The following is a 12,472-nucleotide window of genomic DNA, read 5'->3' on the forward strand; positions in this document are numbered from 1 at the left end:
TGGGGCATATATACTAGGAACTACACACATGGACAACATGTTATTCATTGCAATCCTGTGCTGACTTTTATCTGTCTCTTTAAACAAAGGATGTCTTCTATTTTCTCGCAAATCTCAGTTTTACTGGTTGTTTTTACTATCTTTTCTAATGGGTGAAATTCTCCCACCTATGTGGTCTCACTTGGGGTGGGGGGCCTCTTTGCACCCTCAATGTCTGTCTTCCTCATCTATAAAACAAAAGAAAGGGTTTGGGTAAGACTACTCATTCAAATATAGCAGAATCATCTGGAAGTTTGTAGAATGTGCCAATCCCCAAATCCCACCAGATTTGTCTGAGATGGGTCCCAGGTTTTAACAAGATTCCAGGTCTTAACAAGAATTCGGGGTATTTCAGATTTTGACATTTATGGACAAACATCCTTTGAGAACTACTGTCCCATGTTTTCCTGGATCTCCTTCAGATCTAAAATGTTATAGTTCTGGAAATTTTCTTCATTAAAAAAATCTTGGATGGTAGAGCTCCTCCTCTGTTATTGGACAAACCACACCCGTCAAGGAATCAGTTCAAAGGAAGTGAAACTTGGCCTTGAATTTCTGGCCTATTTGAGATATAAGTCAGCTGGACTGGAGCATAAATTACTTGTTTGTGACTTTATAGGTAACCATGGAAAAAGTTATGCCATCTTCATTGATAAACAGACAATCTTGCATGCCAAGATGTTAATGTGTTTAGCTGTGTGTAATCATAGTTACATCTAGTACATAACCCACATTTTATTTTCCTTTATTTATGTATTTATGTATTTATTATTTGTGGGACCGGGGATCGAACTGGTGCTGCAGAGGCTACAGGCAGCCTCGCAACCCAGTGCTCAACCTCTGCGCCACCAGGGGAGGCCCACATAACCCACATTTTAAACTGTGCATGTGGATGCACCTGCAAGCAAAAAAGAGAGATAGAAGAGAGTGGTCTTTTTATCCTGTCACATCTGAACTCCTGTATGGACATATTTATGCTCTCCAACTTCCACTTTCAGCTTTGCCTCTACTGTTTTCAAATCCAGGTATGAGGTGCCTCCCTGGTAGCAGGGGTTAACGTCTCAGTGCTATCAAATTATAGCCAGCCACTGAGGCAGGAGCTCAATCCTCAGCCAGGAAGATGACCCACATGGCACAGAAGACCTCTCCTGTCTTGCCTGCTGCTCCCCTTAGCAGTGTATTTCAGTAAATATACCTGTTCTGTGTGGCTCAGCAGTTGAGCGCTGGGTTGTGAGGCTGCCAGCAGCCTCTGCAGCACCAGTTCGATCCCCGGCCACCGGAGAGGGTCCCACAAAAAAAAAAAAAAAAAAATATATATATATATATATATATATATATATATATATGTTCTGCTCCCCACTCTGTCTCTGGTGAATCTTCTCACCAATGTACCCTTGGCCTACACCCCAGTTCTTGTATGCATAAATAAGTCTTTTTTTAAAAAAAAATCCAGGTACAAGCTCTTCAAATATACCAAAACTTTTATCCCTCCTTCTAATATATAATGAAATATGTTTTATACTGTCTTCAAATTCTAACTTTTCTATTATAATCAATATTCATATTTACTTGGAACTTTAACACACTTGTAAAAGTCTTGATTCTGGCTTCTCTCTCCCCCCCCAAAAAAACCCCCTGTTTTTCACCCAATATACTTCATCACAGAAATGGCTTCATTATCTATTCATTCAATACAATTCCAATTTATCCATTAAATTTTCCCCTTTACCCCATGCCCCACATTAGCAATTTCTATCAGTCCTATTTTCAACATATATGCATTTATATAGAATCTGCCTCTTCTGGCCATAGCCACTGTCAGTACCCTAATTTAAGTCAGCAACTTTTCATACAAGGGTCATTGCAATCTCCTTCAAATACTCCTACACCTGTCCACCTAGAATTTATTATTTACATAGCAACCCATTTTCAAAATTTATATCAGATTATATCACTCCCTTACTGAAAAATTTCTCGCAGCTTTCCAATATACTTGGAATAAATTCCCAACTTCTCACAATGCACAGTCTTGTGGAATCTGTCTCCAGCCTGCCTCTCTCATGTTCTCCAGAGTTCTCTGAGGTGCTCCTTGTGTCATAGGCACTCCCAGGCACTGCCTGTCTTACCTTCCCACTCTTTTCCTTTACCATACTCATCACAAAACAATGTTTCTTTACTTGTTGCTTTCTTTTCCCTCTAGAAGGTGAATGCCGGGAGGCTAGCTTCCCACCACAAGTCTAACCCAGAAAAGAGTCTCAATATATACCTGTTGGAAACACGGGTCTTTATGCCTTTAACGATTTCAAGAAATAGCTTTGAAACATCCCACCTACATTTAAAAGAATATCATTCCCAAAAGCCTTAATATCTAAAATCTTTGAAGTACACGTGTACTAATTATTGGCTTTAATCTACCTTGTTACCACATTTTACAATGAAAGCACCACAGTATTTTTTGGACATAATGCTTTCAATACAGTCATTCCTTCAAACTTTTACTTAGCACCTGCTGAATGCCATGGCCTTGGTAGTTACTTGGTGGGATGTGCTGGTGAGGAATATGCAATTGACCAACCTGTGGTTCTTGCCTGAGAGCTACTAGCTCATCCTCCAGTCTAGACCCACAAGATTGCCTGGTCCAGCAATGTGTGTTGTCTTGCGAGAACCAATCACCATGCATAGGGGAATTTATTGCAATTGGGATTTAGCAGAATTGAAGTCTAGGAAAAACAGGTGCTATTTAATAAGTGATTTGTTGAGCATTTTAAGCATTTTGTAAACAATATACAATAAATAACTAGTCACTAGGTTGGTTAAACTCACAGATTCAGCACATAGCATCCTCTAGCACCTGGGAATCCTCTTGTGGCAGGAATGTTACCCAACATACTGAGTCATTAATTCTTCCTGATGGGGTAGAGAAATTATGTTCAACTGCCATATTGTTCAAAATGATCTCACGAAGCATTCTTCTAAGCCTCACTCTCTGCCTCAGGAAATTATTATTTGGACTCCTTGATTTTGCTTCTATTTTATTGAACGCTTCCAGAAACCCTAACATCCCAGCGACTGTGTCTTTTTTATTCTGGTTTCACATTTTATCTTCTTATCTGGTTCAGGCTGTGCTGTGCAACCATCCCAGGCTGGGAAGGTTCTTTGCTGATTCGGGCAGACAAGAAGAGAATTTTGGAACCTTTGGTATCTCTAATAAGCCTTTTTTTTTTAAGATTTATTTATTTATTTATACAAGCACTGGGTACAGTCAAAAGCGCGGGAGGGTGAGAGAATTCACCAGAGCCAAAGCGGGGAGCAGAGCAGGCACAAGGACCGAAGTACACTGCTGAGGGGAGCAGCGGGTGGCAGGAGAGGTCTGCGCGCCATGTGGGACCCTCGCCCAGGGGCCAGGGATCGAACCGGTGCTACAGAGGCTGCGGGCAGCATCGCAACCCAGCACTCAACTGCTGCGCCACCCGGGAGGCCCTCTAATAAGCCTTTAATGCTGAATCAGGGGACTGGACTCAGGCAGACCGGTAGGCAGAGAAGTAGCAGACAGGCAGCAACTGAGCCCCCAGCCTAGGCGAATTTCCCCCTTTATCCCTCGCTTCTTGGCCCAGGTGTCCATATTTACATATGTGCATACCCCATGCTCTCTGGTTCTCAGGCCAGGTATCCACAATTACAGGTGTGTGTGGCCCTGTGCTCATGCTCCCAAGCACCTTTTGCAATTACACCATGAACCCTGGGAGAAAAGCAAAGCCGCTGATGTCAGCTATAGAGACTGGTGGCGGGAGGCAAAAAAAGAGCCTGAATATCCCATGCTCCTTACAGGCTTAACGTCTCTGCTATTTTGCTCACTACCTCTGGATGCCTATGACTAGCCATACTTGACTGGACAGCCAACAGGGAGACAGGGCAACAGCACCACAGAGCACAGGGCCTCAAATGCTACCTTGCACTGATGGAATTAGCTGGGACAGAAATACAGTGAGAGTTAGTCACAGGTGCTCTGGCAGAAAATGAGTAATAAGTCCCCATGGCCATCTTTATGCCTCAGTTTGCCCCTTGTGTTGGCTTCAGCACAGGGCAAGCTCCCTTATCTAAAATATTTCTAACTTTCTGCGCTTTGACCTGGGCGGGTAATGGGCACGGCCGTTCCTGACTAGACTCACAAGGTGCTCCCACGCTGCTGTCTAGAAGGAAAGCACTGCCTGAACAGGGTCTCCCCTGTTCCTCTGCTCAAACAGGACCACAGTGCCCACCTGCTGTGGAAGGCCCTGCTTCACCCTGGCCTGGCTGTGTATATGTCACACTCGAGTGTCAGCATTTCTACTTTTGTACCTGCTGACCCTTTGTCACAGATGTCCAGGGGCCGGGGCAAACCTGTCTACTTTAATCCTATTCACTGTGCTTGGGGACCAGCCCTGGGGACTGATAGGAAGCATTCCAGGCCAATAAAGTCAAGAAACTGCCAGATAGATGATGGATGGATGGATGGATGGATGGATGGATGGATGGATGGATGGATGGAAAAAAATGACAACTTTAGGGCCTCCCTGGTGGCGCCAGGGGTTAAGCTATGAAGCTATCCGCAGCCTCTGCAGCACAAGTTCAATCCCCAGCCCACCAGGGAGCAACCCACATGGCACAGCAGACCTCTCCTGACTCGCCCGCTGCTCCCCTCAGCAGTGTACTTCGGTCAGTCTGCCTGTTCTGTTCCCCACTCTGTCTCTGGTGAATCTTCTCACCCCCTGCACCTCTGGCCTGTACCCCAGTTCTTGTATGCATAAATAAATCTTTAAAAAAAAATGACAACTGCAGAACCAAACTCCAAAGCACACGAGGACCTAGCTTTATTTCTCCAACTTCTTTCCCCTTTGCCCCCATGCGCCCATCCTTCTCTCAGTCATATCCATACCTTCAAAACTCCACATCTTAACACGTGGTGTTCCTTTTACTTGGATGATTCTTCCCCTTCTGTCCCACCCCCTCACCCCTATTCCATTTCTGTGTAACCTTTGTTCTCACTCAGGTCTAGATTTAACAGAACTTCCTGTGAGAGAACCTTCCCTAATAACCTCCATCAAGCGAAAAATAGCCCACAGCTAGGTGATTCCTTTTGCCTCTCTCTCTACTCAGGGCTTATAAATAATTCCTTATTTATTTGACAGTCATGTCCCTATAAATTGTGTGAGGACCGGAATCATGCCCTCTAGAGTATCCTAGTGCCTAGCAGAGTTTGATACATAATTGAAACTTAGTAAATCTTTATTGACTGAATAAGGCCTACATTTTTATTTATTTAGTTATTTTTAAAGATTTAATAATTTTTTATGCATACAATAGCTGGGGTACAGGTCAGAGATGAGGGGTGGTGAGAGGACTCACCAGAGACAGAGTGGGGAGCAGAACAGGCAGACTGACTGAAATACACTGCTGAGGAGCCTGCCCCATGTGGGCTGCTCCCTGGCAGGCCGGGGATGGAACTTGGGGCTGCAGGGGCTGCGGACTGCCTCATAGTGAGGCTCTTAACCACTTGCACCACCAGGAAGGCCCAAGGCTCAAGGCCTATATTTTAAAAGAGATCAAACTGTGTTCTTCTGTGGACATCAGATACTTAGCCACTAGGTTGGGCCTCAACAATGCAAAATAGTCTGCTCAGAATTTACATTCATTAAGCTGCACCCACTTCTCTAACTACAGGAAGTAGCTGAAAGCCCTCGATGTGTGCAGATGGAGGGAATTATTATTCTGATGCAGATACATGTTGCAATCACAGGGAATCTGGAATGTAGCTCCACTGAGTTTGGCATCCTGAATAGGTGAACTAGTTAGGACTTGCTTTGTTGCAACTAAAATAAATTGAATTCAAAATGGCATAAATAGAAAGAAGGGAAGGAAAGAAGGCAAAAAAGAAAAGAGGGAGGGAGGGAAAGAAGATGTGAGGAAAGAAAGGAAGGGAGGGAACTTACTAATTTACATAAACAGAGCTGATTCCTTCCCAGCTTCTTCAAGGACTCAGCCAGCATCAGGAATCTATTTATCTATCCATCCACCTAAGAGGTTCCTTTTATTACCTTAACCTTTGTGTTAACTTCATCCCAGTCCATGAAACTTCTGCAGGGATTTCTGTAGACACTTTGAGCTCTCTCTCAATGTGCATGCAAAAAACCCCAAAGCGGGCCTTCCCTGGTGGCACAGCAGTTGAGCGCTGGGCTGTGAAGCTGCCTGCAGCCTCTGTAGCGCCAGTTTGATCCCCCTGCTGCCGGTTAGGGCCTGACATGGCACGCAGACCTCTCCTGCCAGGCCTGCTGCTCCCCTCAGCAGTGTGCTTCTTCGTCAGTCTGCCTATTCTGTTCCCCGCTCTTGCTCTGGTGAATTCTCTCACCCTCCTGCACTTCTGACTGTACCCAGTGCTTGTATAAATAAACAAATAAATAAATAAATCTTTAAAGAAAAAAAAAAAAAACCCAAAGAAATATTCTGGGATGGGCCCAGCAGACTCAGGTCAAAGTGCCTATTCTCAGGCTAATCACTGGAGGTAAGAAAATGGAGTATTGTGTTAAACTAAACCTAAAATTTGAGATTTTAAAGGATAAGAACACATAAAATAGGGTATCTATCAAGACTAAAAAGAAAAGTAAAGATACGTCATCAGGTTCATAATCTGTCATTCAATCTAGAAGAAAAATAAATTATTATTATGTTTCCAGACTGTATAGATTTAGTACAATTTCTTAGAGCTGTGCTTTTAAGCAATGCTCATTATTTAAGTAAAAGCTATGGGTTTGTTTTTTGTTTTTCCGATTTTTTGCCTTAATTCTCTCTTGGTCATTGTTTCTGGAAGAAAACCCTTTCCCCAGTCATTCCTTGGCCAAAATTAGATGTTAATCACTGCCAGATTCTAATGTGGGACTCTTTGGGCTGTAACTAATAAAAGCTGGAGAGCAGGTGTGTTGCCATATTAAAAGGGAATAATTCTTAATTGTGAAATTGTAACAGGGTGGTCCGCAGGAAAGGGGGAAGTTCCAGGTTCCCTGCCCCACCAAAGGGAGGGTGGAGCTGAGCAGGGAGAAAAGAGGCTGCAGAGGAGACTGAGGAAAGAAGGAAGCAGGATGGAGCCAGAAGGAGACCTGGAAGAAGCGCATGGAGCCTAGAGACACGTGAAGAAACTGTGCTTGTCTTTTGGTTCGTGCTCTGGGTGACACAGATGTGGGTGAGACCCGTGGGGAGGTGACAATGGCAGCTTTTATCTTGATGTTGATTTTGCTCTTTTCCTTCCGGGCTTGTCTGGTTGTTTCTGATCCTTTTCTGTGGGTCCCCACTGGAAGATGCTTTAGACTTGTGGCAGGCTTTGGGGCCTTGCTCTGGGCCGATCCCATATGGATGGACTTTTACCCATAAGGGGACGGGTAACTCTGGGTGCTTCACTTAGAAACTAGACTCTTTGCCTTTCCTGTATTGTTTCCTATTTTATTAAAGTTCCTACCCATTAAAGTCTCATGTGTTTTGTGTTGATGTGGCGGATGGCAGAACCCATTTAGAATAGGCAGGTTTGCCGGGTTTGGGCTGCCCTTCTCCCTGTCCTGTAACAAAATCTCAGAATACTGTTGCCATCCTTTTACTAGCCCTCACTATACCGAGTTAGTGTTTTAGAGAGCAGTTGTTGGTCAATCCTCACAGTCTTGTCTAAGAAATCCTTGCTAATATGCAAGCTTTAGGCAGCAACCAAGGATGGCTGGAGAAGATCCTTGGACCAAACAGTAAAATAAACAGGAATAGAGTGAACAAAACTTAAGAATACCATTCACTTTGGTAAGCTAAATTGGCAGGGGGTTAAATTATCTCTGGACCAACTAGTTACAAAGTTATTTCATGTTTCAATCTAACATGGTGCCCCTCACAGCAGGAAAATGATTTTCATTTTTGAGGTATTATATAAGATGCTACTAAATAAAACATGATTTGTTTGCACCAATGTAACAAAGAATAAAATGAAAGATTAACACCATTTCAATATAAAATTTGCAATCAAATAGAAAGCAAAATTTTAAAGTTTTTATTCTTAGTAAATCTTCTAGGTTATAGTATATAATAGTTATTGATGTTTTAAGTTTAAAAGTGCATTTGGATGTAGCGCAATTTATGTTAATTTATTGAGTATACATACCCACTGTATTTTATAGAAAAGCATTTGTTAAATCTATGTACATTAAGGGGAGAGCAAAGGGGTTCCATGGTCTATGGTGGACTGTGGGAGCCTTTGTGGGTGAGGTGTGGCAATATACACCTGATGGGTATGATCATATACTTCTAAATCATATACAGTGTTGTAAGCCAATGTTACTGCAATTAATATTTTGTTTTTGCAAAGCAAAAAAACAAACAATTATAAATCAGAGACATCCTGCAGGGGAGGAGGAGGGAGAGGGGTCAGAGGAAGGGAGGGAGGCGCACAGGGGACTGAGGTGATGGTGCACGGGTGCATTGGTGAAGGAAACTCTATGGGGACTACACCTGAGGGGGTGGGGGGAAATAAATATTGCTTAAAAATGAACAATGATGTAAAATATATATATATATATATAAAATAAATAGCTTCAGTAAGCAAAAAATAAAATAAAATAGTTTGATTTAAAAAAAATTGTTTTTGTTAATAGAAGCTGTGCCCACTGGTGTGCACATGGGAAAGCAATAGTTTCCAGTGAAATGAATAATTGTTCTCAAATATTGGTTCCTTGACCCTAATTGGTTGACAGTTCTTGTGAAAACAGTCATTTAATTCAGAAAATCAAACTTGGTTACCTTCTTGAATTTGCGACATTTTGTTACTGTTGTTGCTATTATGTGTTGGACACTTCCTTTGAGTTTTAAAATACCTGTTTAGTTCTTAAAATCCTGCAAGGCAAACATTATTCCCATTTTATAGACAAGGAAATCAAGATTCTGTTCAGCAACAAGTCCAAGCCCCACGCACAGCCCAAACCACAAATGGCAGAGTCTGACTCCAAACCCAGCCAGGTCAAAGCTGTCCCTGTCCTTTTCCTGGGGCTGCAGAGCTTCAAGCAAAAAACAAAAACAAAAAAACAGGACAAGGGAGCTGCTACCGAACAGGTTTTGCTGTCCTGGGAGCTCCAGTCTTTTCCATGTCTATTAAAAAAAAAATTCAAATCTAGATAGATGATTAAATGACTTTTAAAGTCACCGAAGAACACAGCTTTCTGACATTTCTTCAGCAACTGTAGGAATTCTCCACTCCTCCCGGGTAAGTATTCAACCTAACAGGAAGTAGAAAAAAAACCTTCTCTGTATTACAGTTATAATAGTTATTTTATATATAAAATTATTATAGTTTTGAAGAGTATGTGGTGAGTTCTTTAGAAATAAGCAAGATTATAGTGTGTCTGCTCTTCTATTTAGTATTAAGGGAAACAATAGCCACAGTTTCTTACATGTTGAATTGTGTGCCGCCTCTGCCCCCCCCCCCCCCCCCATATACTGAAGTCCTAGCTCTACTAGGACCTGTGACTGTGAACTTATTTGGTAATAAATTCTTTGCAGTAGATCTAGTTAAGGGCCTCCCTGGTGGCACAAGGGGTTAAGTGTCAGCACCATGAAGCTATTGGCAGCCACTGCAGCAAGAGTTCGATCCCCGGCCAGGGAGGTGACCCACATGGCGCAGCAGACCTCTCCTGTTTCAACCACCCACTGCTCCCCTCAGCAGTGTATTTCAGTAGATCCGCCTGCTCTGCTCCCCACTCTGTCTCTGGTGAATCTTCTCAACCCCCTGACCCCCCACCTCTGGCCTGCGCCCCAGCTCTTGTATGCATAAATAAGTAAATCTTTGGGGAAAAAAAAAGATGTAGTTAAGACAAGGTCATGATGATGGGTCCTAATCCAATTTGACTGGTGTCTATATTAAAAGTGGGGAAATGTGGACACGGAGATAGAAATGCAGTGAGAAACCATGTGAGTGTAAAGGACCAGGTTCCATCCCCAGACTAAGGGTGTCTGTACATATTCTTCTTCAACAGAGACTGGAAGCATCTTCTCTAGAGAATCTGGACCCAACATACACAAAGAGAAAATTCTGAGAAGACTGACTTGGTGCCCGAGCTTCTAAATTGGTTTCACACTCACATTTGCAAATTCTTTCCCTCCTCAGGAATGTAATTCATGGGTAACTTCGAAGTTCACTAGGCAGTTATTAAATAGCTCTTCCTCACTAGGCACTTATTAAATAGCTCTTCCTCTACAGGAGTCGGTCCCCTTTTCATAAAGCTGTCACTTCCTTTCCTCTTGATAAAGACTTGCAAGAGCTAAGGGGTTCAGAATGCTTCTCTTACATGCTAACAGTCATCATTCATGCCTGGGCAGTGACCATTCCCTATTACTTCTTCCCTACCTTGTATTACTAGCAGATCAATTATTTGATAACAAAAGCAACCTCAGAAAATCTTTGTGGGATATAGGAAGTCGGATTCCAAATTACCACAAGACTAAGCAGAGTTTCAACTGTTTTTATTAGATGGGCACAGTCTGTTCTCAAGTTAAATGGACACACAGGCCCTCTAATCTGTGATTTATTCCTTACAAGAGAAGATCAGGTCATATGTTTCAGAAAAATCTGCACTAATGAATGACACTTTAAGGAGTCAAAGCATTATAAGACAGCCTTCAGCTTAGCCCAGCAGCCCCATCCCTGCCCTGGTTCTGGGTTTGGCATAAACGTCACCTCACTTTGCACAGTCTCCCCAGGCTATTTACTACTATTAATTTTTTGGATTGTTAAAATGGTAGTATAATGGCCAAATCCTACATTAATCCTACATAATGGCCAAATCCTACATTCTTCCCACTTTTATTTTTGTAAAGATTTATTTTATGCACAGAAAAACTGGGGTGTGGGCCAGATGTGCTGGTGGTGAGAGGACTCACCAGAGTGGGGAGCAGACCAGGCAGAAGGACCGAAAGACACTGCTGAGGGGAGCAGTGGCTGAGACAGGAGAGGTCTGCTGTGCCATGTGGGATGGAACTTACGGAACTTACAGTGGCTGGCGACAGCTTGATAGCGCTGACACTTTAACCCCTGCACCACCTGGGAGGCCACTCTCCCCACTTTTAAATAGACATTTCCTGAAGTCCAAAGGCACACAAGACTTCATGCCAGGTATATAAAGAATACAGGGGAGTTACAGAGTGTAGTAGAGTCCCAGGCCTCCACCACAGAGGCACTCACGACCTGCCTGCCTTTGGCCATGTGAATAACCCCCACTGAGCCTGTTTCAGGCTGAGAGATTAGCATGGGCAAAGGTACAGAAGAATGAGAGAACATGGGGCAAAGTAGAAATCTTTGGCTTAAAAAGAGGTGGAACCATCAGGTAGGGTGCACTGAGGCCGACGGAGCTGAGTGTTACAGAACCTGGAGCAAGGTGGAGGGGTGAGAGGTTACTGTCACCTGCAGTAGGAACCAGGCCTCAGTAAGAAGGTTGGGTGATAGAGTCAGACTTGAGCCAGGTCCATAAAGTAGGAAACTTTTAATAGAAATTATAGCTAACATGTATTGCATGTAGCACAACATACTTCACATGAAGCACCTTACTTTATCTTCATAAAACTCTATGAAATGTATTACAGGTTTCCCCCACGATGGGAAACTAGAACTTTCCTCTAAACCTTTCCTGAGTAGAACTGGCTTAAAGTGAGAAGCAAACAATTATCGTTTATTTATATGGAAATATTTGGAGCCCTTCCACACCCCCCAAATAACCTACCAAATCATACCAAATAATACATAAAACCTAAAATAGCACTCACACATAGTAAAAGCAGTAGTGATGTGATAAACACGCACCTGTATAAAGCCATTGGAGGGGGGGGCCTCCCCGGTGGCGCAGTCAGTTGAGCACATCGCTGTGAAGCTGTCCACGGCCTCTGCAGTGCAGGTTTGATCCCAGCCGGCTGGTGAGAATCCCACATAGCATGGCAGACCTCTCCTGTCACGCCCGCTGCTCCCCTCAGCAGTGTATTTCGTCAGTCTGCCTGTTCGGTTCCCTGCTTTGTCTCCGGTGAATCCTCACCCTCCCGTGCGTCTGGCCTGTACCCCGGTTCTTGTATGTATGAATAAATAAATCTTTAAAAAAAAAAAAGTCATTCCGGGGCAGGCACTTGGCGGCCACTCTTGCTGGGCAGGGTGTGCACTGCCTCTGGAACATGTGCTGAAAACCAACGTTGATGCCAATTTCCATTTCCATATGTTGTAAAAGTGAAAATCTGTTTTTTGGCTTTCCTCCTATTGGTGAAAATAGGTACCCACGTCTTTCATAAAAGTGGAGTGATATAGGCAGAACTTTCAAAAAATGGAAGCTATCCATATCCTCATTGTCTAGAAGAAATGTTGAGGAAGAGGTTTTCCCGTTGTCTGAAGCAAAAGAGT

Source organism: Talpa europaea, assembly GCF_964194135.1.
Source record: "Talpa europaea genome assembly, chromosome: 4".
Taxonomy (NCBI): domain Eukaryota; kingdom Metazoa; phylum Chordata; class Mammalia; order Eulipotyphla; family Talpidae; genus Talpa; species Talpa europaea.